This window comes from Ochotona curzoniae, unplaced genomic scaffold (assembly GCF_017591425.1).
Source record: "Ochotona curzoniae isolate NIBS_2020 unplaced genomic scaffold, NIBS_Ocur_1.0 scaffold_3208, whole genome shotgun sequence".
In the NCBI taxonomy this organism is placed as follows: Eukaryota; Metazoa; Chordata; class Mammalia; order Lagomorpha; family Ochotonidae; genus Ochotona; species Ochotona curzoniae.
Window position 1 is genome coordinate 15,859,206 of NW_024467106.1, and position 27,265 is coordinate 15,886,470.

Sequence of the window (27,265 nt, forward strand, 5' to 3'; positions counted from 1 at the left end):
GATGTTATGTGTCCAGAAATCTATCCATTTATTCTAGGCCTTATGATTTTTCAGCTTAGAGTTGCTAGTAATAGTTCATGATTATTCTAAGTAGGTATGAGGCATTCATTGCCTATTTCCATTGTGACCTCTGATTGATTTGTATCTTTCCCCTCCTTTTTTGATAGCTTAATGGGGAATCTACTTTGTTGATTTTCTCAGAGAATCAGCTCTGATTCATTGATGCTATGCATTATTCTCTTGGTCTCTGTTAGGTCTATTCCCTGCTTTATTTTGTTAATTTCGTTTTTTACTGTTAATGTTGGGATTATTTTGGTTTTTTTTTTCTAGCTCCTTCAGATGTATAGTTAGTCCATTTACTCAATGCCTTTCTGATTTCTTGACATAGGCATTAATTGAATTGAACTGTCCTGTTAGCATTGCCTTTGCTGAAAGCATTGATTGGATGAAAAATGCCTTCATTCATTTCAAGCACTATTATTTTTTCTGTGATTTCTTCTATGACCCATCATTCATTGTCCAAGATTAGCATATCTTCTGGAGTAGTTTGACTTATTGCTCGCCAGTTTCACTCCATGATGGTCTGAGAGGATGCATGGTATGATTTTGATTTTTTAAATGTGCTGAAGCTTCTTTTGTGATTTATAGTATTATTGATTCTGGAAAAGTTTCATATACTGATGGGAAAAAAATGTATACTTTGTAGGATGAAAGGTTCTGTAGATTCAAGAAAGCCATTGTCCTATTCTTTGGGTGAGTTCTGTTGTTGTCTTGCTGATTTTCTGTCTCATTGATCTGTCCATTGAGGTTAGTTAGATGTTAAGGTCTCCCCACCATTATTGTATTTGAGCTCATTTCTCCCTTTAGATCCATTAATATTTGTTTCTTACTAGTAGGATGCCATGACATTTGATGTGTATATGTTTATTATCATGACTTCTTCTTGCTGAATGGATGTATTGATCATTATGTAGTGTCCTTCTTCATGTTTTTAATGTTTTTGTATGTCAAAGTCTATAATTATCCATCAAATTTTATTTACCCATTTTCATGCTTTTTTCCCTAAAATACAAAAGGAATGAATGATAAATACAAAAAATTTGAATTTAAGGAAGGGAGAATTCTGTAAGTTTGCTTCACAACTCTGGTGGAAATAGGAGGTTAGTTACATGAGGTAGCAAGAAAAGGTAGAGTCGTATTGCTTTGAGATAACAATGATTCAAACAAGTGGCAACTGAAAGTCAGACATTAAACATCAAGTTGTTCTCTCTTGAATCGTCAGACTTCTTTCATGATATCATGTAAGAAGTTCAGCCACAAGTTACCTGTCAAGCTGTCAAGTAGATGTCTCTTCAGGGAAAAGATTTAACACTTCATGCTAGTCACTCTTCTATTTAAATATGGAAGAAAAAATGACTTGGCTAAAATATTTTAATGGGCTCCTGGAGTTACAGAAATGTATGTGATGGAGGGAAACCAAAAATAGAATCATATCATTGTGTTTGAGTTGCTGTTTTCTGAGACCAGTGTTGCAAAGAAGTTAACTAAGAGATGAGGCAATTAATGTAGAGGGTGGAGTATGCTTATTTGTTTTTATGACATTCCAAGTATGTCTCACTCAGTTAACATTGGAAATCAAAATATGGGTAGTAGCTGAGAAAACAGACAGAGGGCATTTATTCCTAGAAATGGTTCACTTCTGTGATTTAATCATTTTGCATAATCACACATAAATTCACTTTGCTAGCAGAGAGCAGATAATATCACTAAACATTAAAATTTCTAACTTTTGCCTTCTTTGCCCATAGCCCTCTTGCCACCTGTAGTTGATATGATGATTAAATTGTAAAAGGAAAGAAATCTATTGTCAGGGGCAGGTGCAATAGCTCATTGGCCAATCCACCACTTCCAAGCACTGACATCCCATATGACACCCCGTATGTTCTAGTACTGGTTGCTCCACTTCCCATCCTGATCCTTGCTTGTGGCCTGGGAAAGCAGGAGAGGGTGGACCAAAATATTGAGAGCCTGCTGTCACGGACGAAATTCCTGGCTCCTAGGTTTGCAATGGCTCACCTCCAGCCATTGGAGTAAAAGACCAGTAGATGGAAGAGCTTTTTGTCTGTTTCTCATTTTCTCTGTAAATCTGCCTTACCAGTGAAAGTGAGCCAATTAAAAACTAAAAGAAGACATAAAAAAAAATCCAGTTCCAATGTGGTCCTACCCCATGTGGCTAATCAACAAGGCTCAAATTCAAATAGTAATGATTCATTCACACACATGATTAGATGAAAGTGGAAAAAAAAATAGATGAAAAGTAGAAAAAATTAAATTTAAACATAGCAGAGGAAAATTAGATGAAAGTACAGAAAAAAAAAAAACTGATGCTGTTGGGTGCTCTGGACCAGGAACCTGAGTGACACGACTTACACTCATGGACCCTATAAATGGAAATCCATAGACTTTATACTAGCAGTTCATTTTGATTACGAGGTAACATTTACAAGAAAATTGAGTGTACTTAACAGTGGATAGAACTGCTCCTCCTCATTCCTCTCATTCTTCTGACCCCACCCACAACATCTAAAGTCAAATCTATATGCTAGGCATGAATGTTAATGAAGGATAGTAAGCATATGGGGCAAGCAATCCTAAATATGCCTAAGTAGCAGGCATACCAGCACCCACACAGCCCTGGGGGAACCAGGTCCCAAGTTTGGGGCCCCCAGCCAAGGCCCTGATGCTTTTCCAGGCCAAGATGCTTCAAGATAAAGTGGAGATCCCCAAATGCCTATACCACTACCTCAGATAATATCTTAGAGCTAAGTAGATCCAGTAATTAAACTCCATATAGGCTGATAATCTTAGTCCATGTTAATCACAGAGGCATTTGAAAAATTGACAGTGTCCTATAATAGCACACAAGGTTTGTTAGACAGGTACAGGATGTCACTCAAAAAAAAAAAAAGATTTATTTATTTTTGTTAGAAAGTCAAATATACACAGAGGAGGAGAGACAGAGAGGAAGATCTTCTGTGTGATGATTCACTCCCCAAGTGAGCACAACGACTGGAGCTGAGCCAATCCGAAGCCAGGAGCCTCTTCTGGGTCTCCCATGTGGGTGCAGGGTCCCAAGGCTTTGGGCCATCCTCAACTGCTTTCCCAGGCCACAAGCAGGGAGCTGGATGGGAAGCAGAGCCACTGGGATTAGAACCAGTGCCCATATAGAATCCCAGCACATGCAAATGAAGACTTTAGCCACTAGGCTACCACGCAAGGCCCCAAGATCTCACTTTTTTAGTGAAAATAAACTTCAGGCAGGAGTTTAAGCTTTTTGATTGCAGTCACCAAGTTAGTTTTAGGTGGAATTGAACCCAAATTCAGAGTTTGACACTATAATGACTTTCACGTTAACACTCAGCGTGGACCTCAATCCATGTTCCTGGGTCTACAACAATGCAGTTTAGTTTAGTACCTGGTTCTTCTTTCCTGTCACATACGCCATAGCTTACCTGTCCCGCTCATGGCTCAGAGCATATGTTAGTAAGTGAAAGATTATTAGTGACATTAGGAGTTGCAGAAAGCATAGATAATTACAATGGTTCATTCATTCATGTCTTGGGGGAGGGGGGAATCTTTGTGAGTAGTGCATTGACAAGCAAGAGGATTTCCCAGCTGAGTAATCTATTGCCTTAAGGAAGACGGTGTTAAACAGGCATTTGTTCCGGGCAGAATAAATGGGTTCCCACACTACCGGAGGAAACAATGAAGGTGTTTACTGACTATAGCGTCATCTTCCTGGGCAAGAGTTTTCCGCAACATGCAATAAAGTCACGTTGGATATCAGTTCCTAGTCCTGATAACTGAAAATCGAGTGCCGTTATCTCCATTCATACTGAGCACCAGAGGATAAGCCACTAGAGAAAAGGCCTAGGTACACGAAGAGTCCTGTTCCTATTATGGTCAGAATTCCAAGGGAGGAAATGCCTTGTGTGTACCTAGACTGAGCTGGCCTACCAATTAATGTCTGTGGCAAGATGAATGAATTAAAACATATCTTAAGGGTCGGGGGAAAAAGACAGATGAAGAAAGCCAGGTATATTTCTAATTTTCCTCACTTCAGTGACAAAAAAAAAAAAAAAAATCACCAAGTTTGGAGAATCACCAAGCTGGAATGGGGAGTGGTTTAGCCTTCCAACACTAAGTAATTTCTGGAGACATCTTTGGTTATCTTATCTAGGAGGTGGTGGCAACTGACATGTAGTAAGTAGAGACTAGGGATGCTGGCCAACATCTTACAAAGAACAGGGAAACCCCCTCTCACCTCTGCAACAAGAGATTACCCAACCCAAAATATCAACACCACTGAGGTTGAGAATCTCCAGCCTACAAAGAACTATTGTACAATTACCATGAGGATATCTAAAGAAAGAAAAGGAGAAGCAGAGACCACAGGATAACAAGGTGATCAGGACCCATGAGGGCATTTTCTTTGAAGGAACCAACTTTTTATTAGAAGATTGGGATTGACCGCAGAACACATGCTATACTGTAGGAGTGAAGAACTTGCCTACATAATTAAATATTTTGGACAACTCCTATTAGATTAATTACATCCTCATATGTGGTTGAACCAAAACTTTTTACTTGTGCCTTAGTTTTCAAAGCTAGAGTACTCCTCATTTTCTGGAGGGAGGTATCAGCAATATAGCAATGAATACATGTATACATAGGGCTTTGTTAATGTAATATTGTTTTCTTTTTTTTTAAAGGATGCATTTACTTATTTATTTGAAAGACAAAGTTAAAGAGATAGAGGGATAGGCCAAGATAGATAAATATTTCATCCACTGATCTCCATCCCTAACTGGCCAGGGATTGTCCTGCTTGAAGCCAGGATCACAGAACTCCAGCCAGGTCTCCCACACAGGTGGCAGAGGCCTAGCCATTGGATCATCTGCTGCCTTCCCATGCTCACTGACAGGGACCTGAATAGATAACAGAGCAGCTGGAACTTAAGATGGCACTCCGATGGGCATGCCCAGTGGCACATGAGGTAGGTTAACCTGCTGTTGCACAGTACAGGCTCAGATCATTTTCTTAGATTCTTTGTAGTCAGGTCCCTGACACCCACACTGGCAACCTCGATTGAGTTCCCAGGTCCTGGCCCGCCTCTGGGTGTCATCATGGGCATTCTGAGAGTGAGTCAACCTATGGGAGATCTCTGTTTATGTATCTGTATTTCAAATAAACAAATCAAAATTATTACATGATGGTATGGGCACATTTTGTGTCTTGATACATGTCATCCAACTGGTTTCCAGAAAGATTCCTCAACATATGAGCATGCTTTCATCAGCAACAGCAATCTCCTGTGGTGTTTTGAATTTTTTTTCAAAGTTCAAACTAAGGAGTCTCTCACCTCCATACAGGTGTTTCTATCTGATCCTTCCTACCCCTTCGCGCCTCTGCAAAGGCTGTGCCTACTTAGAAACATTGCATTTCTGGGGCAGTCTCTCATTTCTGTTTTTCAATTGTCTTTTTAATGAGATTTTTTTTGAGTAGTTGGAAGTTGAGGAAGCAATCGTCTCCCAAGTCGTATCCCAGAAATGTGAATATTGTAGTGTTATTCTAATTTCAGGTGATTCCATTTGAAAAGAAATAAGAGAGGTGGTAAGCATCTTACACAACTAAGCCACTTGTCAAAATGGGAAAATAAGATGGGATTTTTAGTCACAGAGAATGAGAAGGAAGCAGAAACTTCATGTTCTTTGCTCTTCACCTGATGCCATTTCTGCTGAGTCCAGTTCCGCCCCCACCCAAAAAAAACATATATATAGCTAAAGAGATACCTCAATGCGTGACATCCTTACATGAGGAAATTGCTTCTCAAAAGGAGTGAAACAGTTTACTCATAACAACAGAGCAAGGAGGTGGCAGAAGTAGATTGCAGTCAGCTCTAGCTGACCTGACTAACGAATGCCGGCATTTGATTAGATCTCTGAAGATACAGAAAGTGAATAATCTATGGTTAATTATTCATAGGAAAGCCTCGGGTGAAAAGATGACAGCGTTCATATTATACATTATTGTATACTGTAATCCTGCATTAATTGTGAATTACTTAGTTATCAGAGTCAAGCCCTAACAAAACACCTGATGGCACTATTATTTTGGTATACACAGTACTTATAGAGCACTAGACATGAAGCTATTGCAAGTTGAGATATGTTCAAAACATAAACTAGAAACTGAATTTTGGAAAGTTGGTATATAAAATGGAATGTAAAAATCTTTGCCTTTTTTTTTTGGCTTTGGAAGAAATAAAATTTTAAATTACTATGTGGTTCTATTTTCAGTCCTGATGTAAACTACGGGATAATTCTGTGATAAAGGGATCCTATCACCTAGAAGACAGAAGAACCCTGTGAATAATGGGTGATTTGACAACAGGTCATCCAGAATATGAACCACACCTGAATCATATGTCTTTAACAGGAAACTGCAGAAATCCATTAGCTTTCTGCAATGTCGTTTCTCCTCTACTCTTAAAATGGTAGAATCCCAGTTTTTAGCTGGTAAGTAACAGCAAAGAATGAATACTCTATTACAGTAACTCTGACTCTTCTTTGGTGCTTAACTGAGACTATGCGACACAGTTCTGCCTGGTGGGAATGGAAGTTGAAAAATGGCATTTGGGGCCCTACGCGATAGTGCGATGGTTAAAGTCCTCGCCTCGAACGCACTGGGATCCCATATGGGTGCCAGTTCTAATCCCGGCAGTTCCACTTCCCATCCAGCTCCCTGCTTGTGGCCTGGGAAAAGCAGGACAGCCCAAAGCCTTGGGACCCTGCACCTGCTTGGGAGACCTGGAAAGAAGTTCCTGGCTCCTGGCTTCGGATCGGCGCAGCACCGGCCGTTGCAGCCACTTGGGGAGTGAGTCATCGGACAGAAGATCTTCCTCTCTGTCTCTCCTCCTCTCTGTACATCTACTTTTCCAATAAAATAAATAAATCTTTAAAAAAAAAAAAAGAAGAATGGCATTTGGCTTTCAAGTTACATGTTAATCAATTAAATGATGTGCTTTTTTCGTTCTCTACACTTACTTCTTTCTCAAAACATAAAAGGATCCCTTAAAGTTTCTTGAAATAGAAACACCAATAGCCTATCTTGGAGTCCTCTCTATGAGAAAAATGGCATTTCTCTTCTAGCTAAGTGATTGTTTCATATAACCAATGTAGTCTTAATTAATATAGACACAAGAGGTCATTTTGTTTAATACACATATTACAGCATAACATTTCCCAGACTGTGCCAGAAATGCACCTCACAACTTGGTATGAGATCTGGCCCTTGGATTTAACTGGCTCCTAACTTTGTTTTTCTATATCACACATTTCACACAACTAGCACATTAAATATACAATGCTTATAAAAATACATAGACAACCTATTCATCTATGGGCCCTCGAGATAACCGTATCAGTTTGGTCATGTAATTGGTGTTTCAAACTTCTTTCTTAAAACAATGATGTGTGTGAATAATCCCTAATACAACCACTTTCTTAAACTAGAGACAGATGGCCGTAACATAAACTTCACAATGACACTTTACTGAAGGCATCAAAATAATAGATGTATTCCTGATGTCACATGCTTCCTCTTGTCCTTTCAAATCCAGACAAGGACAGCTCAAGCCAGCAGCTCTACGCTCCGTGGAGAAGCAAAGCCTGTGGATTGCAGGAGGCAGTAGAGTGTCTTGTGTGCTGCTCCATCTAAATCCAAGTTGCTGACTCTACAAATGCTATTTATTCTAGCCCTTTTTAAAACTTCTATACATGTGCATACATACCTCATGTAGAGCTTATCAATAAAATGTCCTCTCTTGAAGATTTATGTAAGAGCTAGAAAATTTACTATTTATCACAACTTCAAATTCAACATTAGGTGTCTCCCTGGTAAAGCTGATCTAAATAATAAAGCATAATCACTTACTCTTTCTTTGGTTCCAGAGAGCAGGAATAGTTCAAGGCACCAAAATGGTGGTGTCTACTGCATGTAGCTTTGCTCATTTTGTGCCCTCACATGGCAGAGGGGACACGATCCCATGTGTCTTCTTATCTTTTAAGATTTATTTTTATTGGAAAGGTAGATTTCTACAAAGAGAGGAGAGATAGAAAGAGCTCCCATCCATTAGTTCACTGTCCAAATAGCTATGTTGGCCAGAGCAGAGTCAGGAGCTGCTACAATATCTTCCATATCAGCACAGGGTCCCAAGGCTTTGGGCCATCTTCCAGCGCTTTCACAAGCAGGTAGTTGGATGGGAAGTGGAGCTGTTGAGACATAAACTGGCTAGTGCTTCCAGGTAGAGTATTAGCCAATTGAGTTGTGGTGTCAGCCCCCCATCCTTTGTTATAAGGGCACTAATCCCATCATCAGACTCTAATTCATGATTTTATATAATTATCCCCAAGAGGTTCCACCAACAAATAGAATCACATTTAGAAACAGTATTTCAGCAAAAAAGATTTTGTAGGGGATACAAGCACTCAGCTTAGTTAGAATAGCCACCTACCCACAAGCCATGGGACAATTTTCCCAGGGTCCCCATCAAGCCTTATGGGCATCCTCTCCAAATTCTGGAAGATCCAGGGATTACAGTTCAAGGAAGAGAACATTAACCCCTTTCAGCACCCACTCCTGTAAGCCTGCCAGTTGGAGCAATGGCAACCTGCACGGTCATACATGTGGTGGCTCTAGCTCTATCCTGTGAAGTCCACAGTCATAAGCAATCACTCTAGACCTTCTTCCCGTCATCTCTTTTTAGGACCTGGTCTCTCCTATCCCTCATCAGCATATAGATAGAGACATCTATAAATTCTCCTTTATTTTCAGACTGAACATTTTAGCCACTGTTTTTCTTTTGCTTGAGCTCCTATAAATCCACCTGGCTGCATACATGATCTCTCTCTTTTTTTAAAAGATAGTTTTATTTATTTGAAAGGCAAAGTTACACAGAGAGAAAGAGAGAGGAAGAAATATTCTATCCACTGCTACACTCTCCCAGATGGCCACACCAACCAGGACCAACATAAGCCAAAGCCAGGAGTTTCATCTGGGTCTCCCACATTGTTAGAAGTGGCACAAATGATTGAGCCATCTTCCACTGCTTTTCCCAGAGAGCTGTGCTGGAAGGGAAGCAGCCAGGTCTCAAACCAATGCCAATCTTGAATTCCAGTATTGCAGGAGAGAGTTTTACCTGTTATGCCAGAAAGTTGGGCCTTCACATGTGTCAATGCAAATAACAAGTATCCTCACTATTGTAGGCTGAATGTTTCTGCCCTACTCCCAAAATACATGTGTTGAATTTAAATCCCCATTGCATTTGAAGGTGAAGCTTTGGAGAGCCGATTCAATAACTAGGGTAGAGCCCATGGAAGGGAAACGGGATGTCTACCAAAGGTCTCTAGAGCCTCCCTTTCCCCATTCTCCAAGAGAAAACACAGCAAGAAGATAGAAGTCTATGAATCAGAAAGGGGCCCTAACAGACAACAACATCTTTGAGTACCTGGATGTTGTTCTTGGGAAGTGTGAGACACTGATGCTTCCTTTGCATGAATCATCTATTCCATGATATTCTGTGATAGCAGTAGCCCAAACAGGCTTATGATAATTCACAGATTAATTATGGTATCAGTTGTTATGAAAAATCTCACTAACTTAGAAGTGAAACTATTCAGTACTTTCCATTTTGTTTTTCAGAGGGAAATACGCAAACACTTGTATACTTCCCTGGAAACTTGAGGCTGAGCCACTCCTTCAGAAAGTAGAAGAATATAAGCTGCTCTCCAATGCCCTATCAGATAGCTATCTCTTATTAATCCATCGTCAACACACAGGAGGATGGAGAGTTGGACCATTCCAAGGAAGATCTGTTCTTGTTACCACTGGGCTTTGTTCTATCATAGGATGAGAGAAGCTCTGATATATCCTGTGGCTTCTGTAGATTATGTTAAAATTTGATATGGAATTCATGACTCTTTACAGTTTAGAGCCACTTCAATACACAACTTCTCCCTTCCTCACTCCCACGTTACCCAGGTTTCAAGCCCCTGACTTATGCATATGTTGTTCTTTATGCTTAGGACTCCTTTGTCACTTTTTTTAAACCTAGGAAAGTTCTTTTCAGCCTTAAAATTCCTACAACTTTCCAAGTAGAAGAGTACAGTTACACTTTTGTTGTTCTGCAACTCCCACAAACCTTTATTGTGGCACAGAGCAGACCATATTGAAGACTTCATTAAGTTCTCTGTCTCCCTCCTACCTATGTCCAACTTAATCATCTTTCCACAGCACTTGGCAACTTAGCACAATCCAAAGTGAATTGTGAATGTAGTGAATAATATTTCTTGGTTTGAATTATTACACAATTGTAGTCTCTTTTCCTCACAATACCCTTCAAACACATGAGAACAGCAGCCTTGCCTATCTTGAGTCATCCCTTTCTAGGACCTTGCACTGGTCCTTTCACAGCAAGGTCCCTGGCCTTTTGTCTATCTTTGCCTCGTTTATCCAGATATGTTGCTATCACTCAAGTCAGTGTAACAACTCTCTAAGATTATGCCGATGGACAGCTCTTCAGGGTCCCAAGAACTCTACCTGGTTATATTTATGTAGCTCTCACAATACAGACTGTATTTTCTTAACAGAACAGATAATAACTCAGATAAGAAAAGGACAGACTCCCAGGCCTTCCCCAACAGAAGAAGAGGCCATTGGGTGTGTGTGACACACAAATGACATGCTGCACAATCCTCAGAGCTCTCATCTCTGTCCTGAACATCCCACTTCCACAACTGCAAAGGATGGTCAATGGTGTCACAGATATTCTTAAGTGGCTAATAAATGTGATTACAGAAATACAAAGGAAATCTATCATGGGACCTGGAAAATAAAGAGAGCAAAGGCAAGAATAAATACTGCCTAAAAACCTCAGTATTGGCAAAGACACTATGCACATTTGGAGAGGTAGCTTTACGGATCCTTTTTCTTTTTCTTTTTTTTTTTTTAAGATTCATTTTTATTATTTTTTTATTGGAAAGGCGGACATACAGAGAGGAGAGACAGAGAGGAAGATCTTCCGTCCGATGATTCACTCCCTAAGTGAGCGTAACAGCCAATGCTATGCCAATCCAAAACCAGGAGCCTCTTCCGGGTCTCCCACGCGGGTGCAGGGTCCCAAAGCTTTGGGCCGTCCTTGACTGCTTTCCCGGGCCACAGGCAGGGAGCTGGATGGGAAGCGGGGCTGCTGGGATAGAACCGGCACCCATATGGGATCCAGGGCGTGCAAGGAGAGGACCTTAACCACTTGCGCCACCGCGCCGGGCCCCCAGATCCTTTTTCTATACAGACAAAAAGATCTTCACATTTCTTTCATAAAGTTCTAACCCCCATTCTTGTCAGTCATGTCATTGCGTAAACTTTTTTGTTCAAAAATATGCTATTCCTAAAAACCTTTCCTGATGAGTAAAAATACGTCTCACATAAGGATTGCTAATACAGTGTCCGATAGACTGACTTCAGGAAATGGAAGAGGCATCATGAAATTGCATGTAGACATAGATTATGTGAATATGTGACCTTTTGAAGGGACAAAACCTTTGGTTCTTAGAACCTCAAAATAGTCCGTAAGTCAAAAATTATTAAGAACAAATGACTAACCATGACTTCATTGGCTATATAATATTCCACCATATGGATGTATCATAGTTTCTTTCCAAAGATAGAGTTAGTTAGCTAGTTAATTATTATTCAAAAGATAAATCAATTCAAAGAAAGAGACAGAGAGAGGGGAAAGTAGGGAGGAAACCTCTGTCTCTTTCTTTGTAGGGAGGGAGAGAGAGAGAGAAGTGTCTTCCATCTACTGCTTCAAGTAAACCATTTTCTGCTTCACTACCCAAATTACTCCAACAGCCGAGTCAGGATAAAGCCAAAGATAGAATCCAAGAATTCCACCCAGGTATTACAAATGGGTGGCAAGGTCCCCGCTCTTTGGGCCATCAATTTCTTCCATCCCAGACACATTAACAGGAAGCTGGATCAGAAAAAGTGTCTCCTGGACTCAATCCTGTTCTGAAATATGTGATATTTAATCTACTGAGCCACAGCACTGGCTCCACCTTTCATACTATAGTTCTAATATATTTTATTATTCAAATCTAGATGGTTTCCACTATACCAACTTGCCAGAAATTCTACTGTAGCTATTCTTGTGTATATGTGTATTGATATTCATTAAGGTTTCCTTCAGGTTAAATCCTAGAAGAGAAATTCATCATCTCATCGTTAAGGACACTTTTCTGGTTTTTCTTGGATGCTCTAGTCCTCAGTTCTCCAGGTTTAACTCCATAAATCTCAACCTTCTCCCTGAGGCTCTCCCCAACTCAACAGATTAGGACATTTTGAGTATGCCTTCTCATGCCCATCTTTTCACTGACTACCCAGAACCAGCAACTGCAGAGCAGGCTCCCCCTAGATTTCTTTTTTAAATAATTGCTTATCTGAGGAGCCAATAGATAAAGCTCCCTTCCACTGTTTCATTCCCCAAATGACCACAGCAGCGGGGGTTAGGGTGTACCGAAGCCAGGAGTTTACAGTTCAATCCAGGCCTTCCTCATTAGTGGCAAGGATTCAACTACTTTAGACATCATCACTGCACACATTAGCAAGAAGATTAAATCAGAAGCTCAAGGCAAATGTCAAATGCAGGCACTCCAACATGAGATGCAGATCACTTACCTAATGGGCCAATGCCCAGCAGGAGAATCTCCTTCAGTGGATCTGAGAGAGCGCTGAACTTCGACTCCAACCAGTTGGGTTCAAGCAATGTTTCCTTGAGAACTGTCCTAGGTTAGTGTGGGCAGTTCACAATTACCTGAAGTGACCAAGACCACTCTTGCCATACTTAACAAGGTGTACCTCGTGTTAAAAGCAAAAACAAAAATCAAAAACAAACAAAAAAGACAAAAAGTGTTCTAACCTGACATGACTTAACCAGAAAATAACCTCACCACTTAGGGCTATACAGGGACAGGTGAGCAGTTAGAAACAGAAGCATCCCCTGGAGTTTCTTTATGAAGATGTTATTTTTCTGCTTTCCACCTGAAAGACAAAAAGATGCTTCAGTTTTCCAGGAGCATCTAGTGATGTGAAACTACTTGAGTGAGTCACATACCCACAAGCTATGGCATTCTAGACATACAGGCAGAAGAATAATTTCCAACCTTCTCAAAAAAGAGAAAGAAAAGACTAACCATTTTCAAACTGAAACTTTTAGGGAAAAATTTCTGTGTACTCCTCTTTGTCCCTTTTCCTATGCTGAGCTGCATCTGCAAAAGCACTAAGTGAAATCGACAGGTTGAGTTTTGAAGCACATATAATACATCTACTGAGACATTTATTTCAGGTCATGCAGGTGAAACTATGGCTCTCTGAGCAGTTTCATGCACAGTGTAGTCTCTAGCCTCAGCTTAGACCCTAAAAAACTCAAATAATGATAATATTTGATGTTTTATGACTGAACTAAATAGAACATAGGTTTGGCTGTGGTAATGAATACTCAGCAGTGGTTAAATACAGTGTGCTGTTTCTCTTTATAAGGCTTCTCTGGTGCCTCTATAACCATCAGGGACCTACGTTCTGTCAACCTTGTTGCTTCATCATTGTAAATAGATGGCAGCTAACCATTGAATAGTTGTTCCAGTACTCACTGTCAAGTCTGCATTCCAGTTAGCAGGCAGAGAAAGTGCGGGGGGTATAGATCTTTGTATAAAGTGTTTAATCTAAACCTGTATGTCTTTTCTGTGCAGCTGTACTACCCAGTGCTAATTGTACACCTGCATGTACCTGCAAGAAAGATGAGAACTATGTATACATGCATTTCTCTTTTTTCTTAACAGTTATATTCAGGGAAGTTTTAGTCATAAAAATGAAAAAAAATGTCATGTATCAGGTACCCTTCAATAGAAAAAGGATTAACAAACTATGTGTAGTTATAAAAAAAATGATACTACTTACTCAGCAACAAAATAAACAAACCATGGATACAAAAATAAATTTATGCAGGAGAGCACATGATGTTATCTTCCATTTATATTAAGTTCTATGATGGTCATAATTTGTCTCTCTTACATGTTGTTTGGGTTCTTATTCATGCCACCTTATTTGTTTGTGTTCTTAGCAGCATCACATTCACTGTCCTTGAAGAACCACCTGTGGTTCATACTCTCCAGAGACGTAGGCACTTCGTAACATTGTATCAAACATCATTATGTATAACATACAACATACCCATTATATGATTTCATTGTTGTGTGAGCATCATGAGCAAATTAAGATGACTATGACATCACAGGGTGACATAACCTCATTGGATCATTCTTTGCTAAAATGTCATAATGTGGCATACGACACTAGTCTTATTTTTTCAAGGTCTGCTATAGCAGAAAGCTAGAATTAGGAGCCAGAGCCATGAATTGAAGCCAGGCACTCTGGTGTGGGTATCTTAACCACTAGACTAAAAGCCCACTCTCTCACAGTACCTTCTGAATGGCAAAAATGTGAAGTGTCTGGAAGGAGTAGGAACTTCTTGGAGGTTAGCACATGCAGCAATACTGTAATGGCTTCATTCATTTTTTATTTTTATTTATTTATTTAATTTTAATTGTTTTTATTCTTAAATTTTAGATGATGATAACATAATTGGTCAGCGTGGGATGGATCAAGGGTTAGGGAAAAGTGGGTGTGATCATTGTTTCCAATGTTTCTGTTCGTCTTTCTTGGGGGGTGTGGGCAGGGATTGAGGTGGGATAAGGTGAGAAGCCATACCCAGCCTCCCAACTGCCCCAGTACCCAGGGATTGAAAATGTCCACCCGATATCAAACCAGGGTCCCAATGTGGCACATACTCCGAGGGTTCTGTCCAAGTGGTTTCGATAATTCTGAAATGGTATCCATCTCACTGATCCCCGGATGAGGGATCCGTTTCAATGTTCATTGGCCGACATAGCAGGCCTCAGAGTCTTCACTTGCCCAGATATTTGCTGTCATCGTTTGCCTGGGGTTGTTGTCCAATTTGTTCTGCCAGATGCCTTATAGGTCCATACCTCCAAGTACCCAGAGCAACCCAAGGACCCTTCAGCACATCTCGGCATCTGGCCAGGCAAAAGTCCCAGATCACGGGCCTAGATTGCCTCACGATACTTCAGCCAACTACACACACTGCTGGCGCAGGGAGGGATATTGACCCTGTTTGGCAGGGCTAATGAGGCCCATGGACGTGCCAGTGTGTCTCAGCATCTGGCCCATAACCTCGTTTGCATCTGGGTATGCTATCCTTTGCTCCATCTAAACCACTGAAGAAGCTCTGATTTGCAGGCACGAGGACCTGTCCGTTAAAGTCCCTCAGAAATCATTCCTCACCTGGAGGGGCTCCTCAACTTCCCGCACGCCCCACCTGTGCCAGAACCCATACCACCCGTGAGCGCAGAACCTCAAGCACTCAGATGGTGCCTCCAGACGGCCCATGGGGTTCGCTGGCACTAAGGTGCCCTGGCCCAGGAGGGGAACCCCAGACTCCAGACAGCGCCTCCCTACCCCACCAACCGACCTTGGGGCTCGGAGGCCCGGCCCAGAGACACCACACATGCCACTGAAAATGGCTTCATTCACTTTAAATGTAATAAACATGCAGCGATGTGTTACACCCATGCAGGACGATGGATTGGCTGTTAATGCTTGGTGTTCGCTAAAGCACAGAGGACTGTACTATGAAAAAACTAGGCAATGTTTTCCAAATTTGGCACCAAAATAAATTCACCTTTTAATTCTATTTATATACAATATGCTTCTCACTTTGTCCATATTATCTATGTGCTCCTTTTAATCTGTCGCATCCTTTCTGCCTTCCATATTTCAGTGTGTATACTCTAAACTCATGATTCACTGATCCCATCTTCTATATTCAATCTTCCGGTCATTTTTTTTTTTTTTTAGTTTTAAATGCCGATTTCATTCTTTTTATATAATCCCAATTTGGAGGCCAAAAAAAAAGTATTTTGAAATTTAGTTTCTTAAAGATAGCAATCCCAATTATGTCACAGTCTATATTTCTCAAGATCAATTAATTAGAGTCATCCTTGATTCTTACTTCTATTTATTTTCCCTTTGCGGACTTACTGCTTGATATGTTCAGCAATTGTTTTATTGAAAGTCACTAATTATAAAAAAAAAATCAGTGCCTTGGAGTTGGCGTTGTGGCAGAGTGAGTAGACCTGCGTACATGTCATACATACACACACCAGTTCCAGTCTTGATCGCACCACTTCCATTCTAGCTCCCTGTCAATGACTTGGGAGAAGTAGAGTGAAGATAACCTGAGAATTTTGGCCCTTGCATCTCCAGGGAGACCTGGAGAAAACTCCTGACTCCTGGCTTCACCCTAACACAGCTCCACCTGTTTTGTTTATCTCTGTCTCTCTCTCAACCAGCGTGTGTTTGTGTGTATGTGTGTGTGTTCATCTCCCTCTCTCCATGTAACACTGGTTTTCAAGTATAGAAAGAAATTTCAAAATCAGGAGCCTTAGAATGATGTAATTTTTCTCCAGAGAGTTCGCTCTATTAAAAGGAGCCTAAATGGATGCACACTTTAGTACATTCAAGGTTTGAGTTGACAAAGTGGTTGCTCAAGTTCAGGTTCTCCTCAAGAAACAGTGAGCTAGAGATCTACAGAAAAATGTTAATGTGAATGTGATCTGCTAATTGACACCTGTGGTAAGTGATGGCTTGGATAAGAATGAGGAGTTGCCATCAACTAATCCCTCAGGGATCTATCAAACTTGACTCATTCCGGAGAATTATCCTGCATTGCAGCAAGGAGTCATATCTTTACCTTACCAGGTCAAGCCGCTGGGGGAAATCAGCCCCAGGAAGAAAGTATAACCTTTGAGAAAGCCCATACTTTCTGATGGGGCTAATCCTGGAAGTAGCTGGCTGTTGGGCTCTGAGGTTCTGGAGGAGGCTTAGCTTTTGAGGCTGGGTCTTGCAGTCCTTGGATATGTCTGGGTAGCTTGGATCAGCTTTTTACGTGGTCTGGAAGTACTCCCCCAGGATCATATGTTGATAAGAAAACTGTAGCCACTGCCATATTGTGCTTTTGCATTGTCTGCGGAAATTGTCACCATGTCCTTCTTAGATTGTGTCTTCATCCAGCCAAGACAAGATAAAAGAACACTAAGGAAATTGGAAGCAGCTCACCTGGACACCAAGCCATCAGCTTATCCTATCTATCAAGTACTGGCTATGATAACTCCTCTATTTATTATACTTCTGGGGATACAGTGACATAAAGGTCATTTATTTACCTGCAATAAGACACATCAAGCCCACCCCAGTATTGAAGCTATGTTTGCAGGGATCCATGTCCTTGTTCTATGAACCTGATGTTTCTAGTAGGGGTAGAACGTGATCTGATGGGTGAATTTTTGGTCTCCTCTCCTGCAAGATGGATCCTTTGCATACCACTGTATAAGACACAGGTATCCACTTTTCCCCATAGTGTACATGTAACTGTTTATTTTCACAGCTTGATCTAGTTTAGCAAACACATCAAATACTGCTTCTAAACAGATTTTAAACCCTCAGGAAAAGGCATCTACTCTTTTTTAAAAGGGATTTTTTTTTGAAAGTTAGATATATAGAGAGGAGGAGAGACAGAGAAGATTCACTTCCCAACTGGTTGCAACAGCCAGAGCTGAGCTGATCTGAGGCCAGGAGTCAGCTGTCTCCACTGGTTCACTCCCCCAAGTAGACAGCTTTGGGCTGTCCTTGTCTGTTTTCCCAGGCCACAAGCAGGGAGCTGGATGGGAAGTGGATTAGAACCGGCGCCCATATGGGAGCCCGGCATGTGCAAGGTGAGGATTTTAGCCACCAGGCTACGTGCTGGGCCCAAAGCATCCTACTTTTAAAGCCACTTCTGAGTGGTGCTACAAAACGATTGTTTTTCGTTTCATCTGGCAGTTGTATACCAGAACAGTAAGCCATGTTCAGGTTTTTTTTTTTTCCCCTCCCTCCACGTTGGAAGATCTCTGGGCCATCACCTAGAGACCTATATGCATTCATTAATGCAAACTAAAGGAAAAGGCCAGGGCAGTGAATGTGAGTGACGTGGGAGTTGAATAAGTTAATTCACATTTAGTTCCAAGCCTTGTTATATATCTGGTCTCAAACACTTCTACCTGATATATTCCACTTTTATCGTACAGTGTACTGCTGCTGGGTCCTCCCAGCTTTCTGGTTTGATGAGTCGGACCCTCAGTTCATGATAGCTTTGCTGGCCACAAGTTGACTTGGCGCAAGGCAATGTGCTCCCTCCCTGCCTGAGCTGGTTAGTAAGAGAACCGATAGCAGATGTTTCTCTAGGAGCGTGAGTCTCCACTGTATATGTCATGCGTTCAGACATGCAGCCTGACATTCCCCACTGCGATCCTCCTAAGTACCTTGCGATATAACCTCATTCAACATCGTTTTCTTTTTCTTTTATTATTATTATTATTTTATGATACAGTTCCATAGGCTTTGAAATTTCACTGATCCCCTCCCCCAATCCCATTTCCCCATACTGATTTCCCCTATACTAAACAGTCATAAGTCCATCATTGTGGTCATGGATAATGGCAGAGGGTCCAGCATCCTATTATGAAGATATATTGAAGTTTCATTGGCAGCACATGTTTGATCTGAAAGCACAGATGCATACTGCATTGCATCCTCATATTTGGATAGGATAGTATCCATTACACAGTTACTATACATCCCCTTAAATGAAAACTCACAAAACAAATCAACAATAGGGAGAAAAATAAAAAAATTTACAATGCCATAAAATTAAATAACATGACTAATGTAATGCTAAAGAAATGAAAGAAAATCAAGAATCTTCTGGAAGAAAATGATGCTACTGTACGACCTATGAGTCAGTAAAGAATTTAATGAGAAAAAAAATTTTTTGAAGAGAAGAAATGAAAATTTAAAAAAAAATCAAAATCCATGAGGTATATTTTCCACTAATCTTTGTTGGTGAGATATGTAGGCAACAACAGATGGGTTTTGCATTTTAATCCAGCCTACTAATCTGTGATGTTTGACTGATGAGTTTAAATTGTTTACATTCAGGATTAATATGAATTAATTTGGCCTTGTCATTTTAGCAATGGGTTGTCCATTGTTTGATTTAGTCTTCTGTTGTTATTTTACTGGGATGCTCTTCACATTTGCCTTTGGTTTTGGTGGGAAAAGCCTTGGGACCCTGCATCCATGTGGGAGACCTGGAAGAAGCTCCTGGTTTCAGATTGGTTCATCTCTGCCTGCTGTGGTCACTTGGGGAGTGAACCAATAGATAGAAGATCTTCCTCTCTGTCTCTTCTCCTCCCTGTATATCTAACTGTCCAATAGAAATAAGTAAATCTTTTAAACACTATACTCCACCTTGTTTGTTCGAGTGTTAGTAATGATGAGTTGTAAGGAGATTGTCACCCTCTGGCCTTTAGAAGGGCAATGCTAATGAATTACTGCAGAAATTATAGGTACAACCAACACAGTGTCCTTTAGTTCTTTGTTGATGGCACTGGTCTCTGCCCTCCTCACTCCACGCAATATTGTGTTGATCATACAAAAGAAACAAGAAAGAATTTTGAGTAGAATAACAAGGAAACACAACACATCAAAATGTGTGGACAATAGCTAACATGTGCCTAGAGATAGAAGCTTAAATCATTCCTTTGCATTCTTTTCCCCATGATGTTGGCATTTAAAGTTGAAATGTCCCTGTAATTTTCCATTTTAAATGTTTTATAATTTCATTTATATTGCTAGTTTGGAGTCCATAGAATATTTAGAAGTATACTGTTAAATTTGTAAATATTTAGAAATGATTTTGCTGGTAATTTCTAATATTGTTTTGCTAATGCTAAATAATACACTCCTCATTATTAAGCATGGTGAACCAACAATCTATCCTCAGTGAATGTGTCATGATTTCTTCAAAGCAATGTAAATTCTACTGTTGTTGGTTTGAGAATTCCATTAATGCCAGATCAACTTGGTTGGTTTTCCTGCTCAGTTCTTCCAGATTTAATGATTTCATATTTTATGACCTGTTACTTGAAGATGGGTGTTGAAGTCTCCAAGATAATTAAAGATCTATCTTGATTTTTCTTTCAGTTCTACTCCTTTTAATTTCATGTCTGATAGCTCTGTTAATTGTGTGCAAATTATGGCCATTATGTTTTTTGATGAGTGATCCTAATAGTGTTATTACCCTTTAGTCTTGGTAATATTCCTTATTTTGAATTTCATTTTGTCAGATATTAATACATAATATCTACTTTTGTCAGGATTGTTCTGTCATAACTATTCCAATGCTTTTAATTTTAATATATGTATAAACTTATATACAATGTAATTTCACTGCTGGCAGCAAATAATTGGTCTTGCATTTTTACAGTCTGACAATTTCTTCCTTTTAGTGGGAATAGAGTTTTTGGATTTAATAAAGTATTAACATAATTGGTTTTAAATTTACCTTCTTGTTGCTCTGAAATTATATGTTCTTAGTTCCTCTTTTTCTTTCCCATGATTTTTGATAATAAGAACATTGTTATTATTCTGCTTTAATTCCATTGTTGAATTATAATATTAGATTATAATCTAATCCATTAGATTAACATACAACTATCTTTATTCAGTTAACATGGCACTACCTCACACACAAATGTAAAACTTTGTAATAGTATGCCTCCATCAGTCCCTTACATGCTTCATATTACTTTATAATAAAATTTACTTAACATGGGCTAAAATGCACAATATATTGGCATAATTTTTATTTTAAACAACAGATCACTTTTAAAATTTTAATGATATAAATTTATATTTACCATCTCATTCTTTTTTTTTTTTTAAAGATTTATTTTTATTATTTTTTCATTGGAAAGGCGGATATACAGAGAGGAGAGACAGAGAGGAAGATCTTCCATCCGATGATTCACTCCCCAAGTGAGCGCAACGGGCCGATACTATGCCGATCTGAAGCCAGGAGCCTCTTCCGGGTCTCCCGCGCGGGTGCAGGGTCCCAAGGCTTTGGGCTGTCCTCGACTGCTTTCCCAGGCCACAGGCAGGGAGCTGGAAGGGAAGCGGGGCTGCCGGGATTAGAACCGGCGCCCATATGGGATCCCGGGCGTGCAAGGCGAGGACCTTAACCACTTGCGCCACCGCGCCGGGCCCCTCTCATTCTTTTTTATGCTAAAACTGCTTATCTACCTCCATGTAAGGCCAATTGATATGTTATAATGCATAAAATGAATATGGTCCCTCTTGGTCCCTCCTATATGGCACTTAGTGTCTATTTATTGCATAAAAATAGAATAATTAAGATATTCCTACAGGCTATTTCAGTCACATTTGTGTACAATGATATTAGGTTTGTTTAATTCGTCCAAATGAGTAACACCATTGCAAAACCACTCCTTGAAATAACATTATATTGAATTCTCAGCGTTATCCTCAAGAGCTAGAAAAAAAAAAAGGAAGCTTCAGGGGGACCTTAAATTAAATGTGTAATTGAATCGAATGACTTAATTAACATTTACTTTAATTAAGGCGACTAAATTTTTGTGTATGGTTAAAAAAACTGATGTTCAGAGAGAAATGGACTTATCCAATGCCTCCTTCAATCCCTTCATTTATAAAGGCTCATATCTGTGTGAGCCCCACCGTTTATTGCAACCCTAAAATTCAAGAAGTAAAAACTGAGCTTCCCCCTCTGGATTCCTGGGTACACGTGAGTCATAGGGAAACTCCCCTGGCAACAGGTACCAAACAACAATCTCTGTAAGAATGTAGCTTGCTAGACACCTTAACTTCTCATCACTAAATGGAACCGAGCTCACCCAGACTTCTGAAATACCTTTCAAACCAGTCTCTGTACCTAGAAAGGAACCAGTTATTTGTGTAATCTGGGCTTCATCCCCAAGCGCTCAGGTGTATTGGCTGAGTGATCTTGAACACATTGCTTGACCCTGTAGAATTTCAAATAACTTCTCTCTCACTTGGGGATGAATACACCTTAGACATGAAAGGATGGCTTCTTCTTAGGCCAAACAGTCATATGATCCCACTCAAGTTTAAGGAAATGGGGACATACAATCTTCCTATCATGATATCTAGACAGGGGGAAAATGTACATCTTTAGAGAATAATGGTAGTGACCACAATCTGGTCTTTTGGTCACCAGGTATTTGTTCCATTGTTAAATGTAAGATGTGGTCATGCCACTGCAAGGGAAACAAAACCATGGTCCATACAGTCTCTAGAATTAGTCAGACATGTCAGATTTCTAGGGGTTGCTAAGAAACCTCTCTACCAAGTAGGCTGTATCTTCTTTATTATGGAAACTTGTAAATGCGAGGAAAGGTTTTACATATTGCCCCACCAACATCTAACACGCACAGAGAATGAATCTGTTCATTTGAAAAGAAAGAGAGACACTTAATATTTGGTTCTATTGCAGTTTGAAATTGAAGGATATATGTCTGGCTAGGGAAGAGCTGCTTCTATGAAAGCTAAAAAATAATTTTCAGTTAGCTTTTCAGTTTAAAGCTCACAGGGTCTCAAAAACAGAAAAGTGACTTTAAGGACTAGGACAGCATACCCTGCTGAGATTCATTGTGTGACTTATGGTGTTCATGAACCCTATACAATCTCCTAGTATCTGATCTCATTCACAAATGTATCCCTTTATTACTTCATCCACTGGGTTACAGGAACAGGCATTGCGTGTCACCATTGTCATTTCCCTGGATGGAACTAACTTCCATGTTCACTATGAAAAGAACAATAAATCTGGAACCATGACCTGTAACACATACAAAAGGTGAACTTTGAAAGAATTTCTAAATATGAAGGTAAGAGTTATAGCCACTGGAAGAAAACATAAGAAAATATCTTTGTGAGCTAGGGTGGGAAAGGTAAAATTTGAAATGTGTATCCTCCAAAAAACAGCAAATGTGATTATTGATGGTTAAGAACTTCCATTTAGTAAAGATAATCACAGGGCCACGCCTGTGGAATAGCAATTAAACCTCTGCTAAGGACAACTCATCTTACATCAGAGTGCTCAGTTTGTTCCTGCTAAGACACATCTGGTGCCAATATGGGATCCCATCAGTTGCAAGGCAAGAATTTAGCCACTCAGCTACCACCCGCTCAGTAAATAATTTCAAATTACATTCCCGAGAGAATAAGCTGGCAAAGAAAAAAAATGGTACACACCTTAAAATGTCACCAAATATTAAACAGGAATTCAAAAGAATGACTTAGATTATTCTCATAGCAATGTAGATGGTCGTTAAAAACATTGCCATCCATGGGAAAAATGTAAAACAAGAATTTACTTTACATATATATATATAGTATATATATATATATATTTTATATATATGTATATAAATAAACCTTATGCCTATAAAATGATAGGCATTTTGACAGAGTAATGTAAAAAGAGAGATGTAAGCAAAATTGCATTTCTTGGCCTCCTTCCTCCCACACTCTCCACACATCTACAATTTCCATGCCAATGACACTGACTGAGCTGTTTATAGTTCCACAAACTCAGCACACTCTTGTATTACATCTGCCCTGGCATATGCTGTTCCTGCCCCTCCCTCTACTACCCAGTTCACTGAGGAATGGGCAATAAGTCCCTGTTGAAACTCTGAGCTTATAAACCAGCTTTGAGGGACAAAGTATCTGCTCAGTAAATACTGTTGACTTTAAATTCAATCTAAAAAAGAAACTTTTCAGCACCAAAAGCACCCTCAGTTCTCTTCCAATCTTTCTGGGTAGTAGCTAGAAGTTGTTAAGTGCCTTCCAAATCCCAGATTTATACTATCATATGCAAGCATATGCGGGGCGTTCAACATTCTGGGAACTCAATATATGAAAACGACTCGGGATGTAAAGTTCTATTTCTTCACTATTATTCATTACTCCTACTCAATATATGCGAGGCACTTCTTTTTTACCTCAGTGCCTGATGTTTACCAGTCCAGGGTTAACCTTCTAACTCGGTGCCTGCAGACAGCAAACCTCCAGTTAAATACTGGGCGTAGGAGAAAGCATCACAGATGCACTGGAAAGGGTAAGATCATGCTTGGCCCCTTGTCTATATTCATATTACTCAACCCACTCTCTTCATTCTACCCTGTTTAGAAGCTCCAGAATCCAGAACCTTTATGAGAACCTAGAGGACAAGCCTACTTACTCTTCTGCTTTTTTTCTAGCTTCTGCAACAGAATTTTTCAGTTCTGCTAAAGACAGATGGAATACTTGTCAATCTGTGTTCCAATTTTCCTTCTCATATCTTCTCAATTTTCTTTGGGTCTTAAAAGTTTATTCTGAGGGTCTGCCATGATGGCTCAGTGACTAAATCCTCTCCTTGCAAGTGCCAGGATCCCATATAGGCACAAGTTTGCATCCCAACTGCTACACTTCCCGTCTAACTCCCTGTTTATAGCCTGGGAAAGCAATTGAGGATGGCACAGAGCCTTGGGAACCTGCAGTCACGTGGGAGATCCAAAAGTGTCTCCTGGTTCCTAGCATGGATCAGCTCAGCTCTGACCATTGTAATCATCTGGGGAGAGAACCAGGAGATGAAAGATCTTTCTGTCTCTCCTTCTCTCTGTAAATTTACCTTTACAATAAAAAAAAAACCTTTAAAAGGAGTTTATGCTGAATGTAATGCTGAAAGTTCAGTTACTTGCATGTAAGGAGAGATCAGACATAAATATCCGTACTGCACATATCATCTTTAACCCTAAAGCTGCTCATTTGCCCACATTTTACACTATGAAAAACTTTCTTCATTAGAGGCAAAATCAGCACCTTGGTAAGATCCACCTCCTATTCTTGTCTGAACAGAACTGATACTCCATTATGGAGAGCATCTTGATATCCCTTTAACTCTTAATTCATCTCTTCTTCAGGTTGTGGACAACCCCCTTCCAATATCCACTAAGACACTTGCGAGCAACAGAAAGCACTCCCGAGGGGCAGGCATTTGGCACAGTGGTTAGTTACGACTTTGGATGCCCAAATCCTGTAAGATGCCCAGCTTGAATCTTGTTGCTTCTTTCTTCTGATCCAACTTACACCTGTGGCACACCCTAGCAGGCAGTAGCTAATGACTCACCTGCCTGAGTGCCTGCCATCCACGTGGCAGGATTATTGAGTTCAGGGTTCTTGGCTTTAGCCCAACTCAGTCAAGGCTTCTAAGGAATGAGCCAGCAAATGATAGTTCTCTGTGTCTGCCTGCTTGTCTATTAGTCATTCAAGAACAAATAAATAAGTAAAAATATTAGAAAACAACAGGAAGCACACATGGAAAACATGTGCAACGCAGCGTGGCATTGTATGTAGTAGAGGAACCCTGTGGCAGTCCTGCTCCCTCTTCCCAGATCAAGGGCTCTCAAGGCACATGCAGCAGCTGCAGCATCACCGAAGAGCCACGGAAAAGCAGCTCTCAAACCCCAACCTGGAGTGAGACCCAGGAATCTGTGTTTAAATAAGAGATACTCATGTGATTATAGCTGTCTTAGCATAAAGTCTGGTCTCGGGCACAGGGAGGAAAGAACAGACTTGCTTGCTGTGTGGCCGGGGCCATTCCTAGGAAGGGACAGATATGTATACAGGAGATGTGTTCAGCTGATTTGAATTATACCCCATACACACACACACACACACACACACACACACACACACACACACACACCCCTCCCTCTAGGTAGTTAATAGCATTCCTATGAGATAAACAGCTAACTAGGTCAGTCTGTGTTCAAAATTACCTCCTTCTGTGTATACTTAATTCTCACGGTTCTGCTTGCTCTCTCTACATCCTGTGCATGGTGTCTGTCCTATGACAGCTGAACCCTTGATGCTGCTCACTTATAGGGTTGAAAACAGCTTTTTGCTTATCGTGTTGCTGATGGCTGTCTCAAATAGCTTCACTCTCAGGAGGGAGTGCTCTAAGTTTTTTGCCATTTAGAGCTAATATACAACAGAAATGGATAATTTGTCACTTTCGGTTTGATTTCATTCTAGTCCTAAGAACCTCTGAGGGAGATCGACTCCAAAGGAAAAAAAAATCTCAGCAATTTTAGTTGAAATACTGTGATTCAGAGGTTTTTGGAAAGTTGCAGTACAAGACTTGAAAAGTCATAAGTAAACCATAACCCGTCTTCTTTAAAAGGGGATCTCCTCTATCCCCATATTAATCTTGTCCACCGTCCCAGTTGCACACTAAAATGCTGCTAGACCAAAGATCCAATACACGTGAAATAAAATTAATGGTTTCAATGTCAGGGTCTCTTGTGTCCATAACAATGCACAAAAATTTTACATCTATTAGCTAAATTTACTTGAAGTTTCTAACATTCTTGAGTTTTATTCGCCACCTAAGTAAAAGCAAATTCTTCATAAGAGTTCAACAGCTTGATCAAGTCTATACAACAAGTTAATGAGGATTCATCTACTCATCTGAAGCATGGATGCAGCAAGCTATGTTTCAAATAAACTGGATCCCAACTCAGAAAGAATTAGGTCATTTCAAAATAATTCCAGTTCATCTGTCCAGAAGACATCCCTAACCATTCTGAGAATCTCATCCATCCCACAAATTGCCCCCTTTCCCGTGAGACTCAGCAAAGCTTTATGAAGGTTCCTACCACCACAAATCTGAATCAGGAACTTACTGCTCTCTGTGACTGTTTACTTGTCTGTCTGTTCCTTCTGCAAGACTTTCAGCTTTTGAAGGGCAGGTTAGTTTGATCTTCTGCCTTGCCAGCACCTAGGACAGGGCCAAATACATAGGACATAGTTCGTAGTTAATGATTAAATTAAATAAAGCAGTGGATGACTGGATGGGTTCCAAAGGGAAATGACAGCAACAAGCACATGACACTGGTATTCACTGACCAAGTGCTAATTAGGACAAAACGATTAATCTGCAAACCCTGGGGCTTAATTCTACTTTACTTCATCATGTTTTTAGCATCTCTGTCAACTTTCTGTGTCCTTTCATTTCCCTTTTTCCTCTTCCCCTTCCTTCTCCTCTCCCTTTTTTTCTCCCTTCCTTTTCCCTCTCCCTCCTTACCCC

The 27,265-nt window shown here is 40.2% G+C and overlaps 1 long non-coding RNA gene across 1 annotated transcript; it reads right to left on the reverse strand.

Moving 5' to 3' along the window:
• Nucleotides 1–12,964: 12,964 nt before the first annotated feature.
• Nucleotides 12,965–26,954, reverse strand: LOC121144635. Its single transcript, XR_005881902.1, has 3 exons — nt 26,862–26,954; nt 13,071–13,161; nt 12,965–12,978 (listed from the first exon to the last, which is right to left on the reverse strand). It is a non-coding gene; the product is annotated as an uncharacterized LOC121144635 (long non-coding RNA).
• Nucleotides 26,955–27,265: the final 311 nt, after the last annotated feature.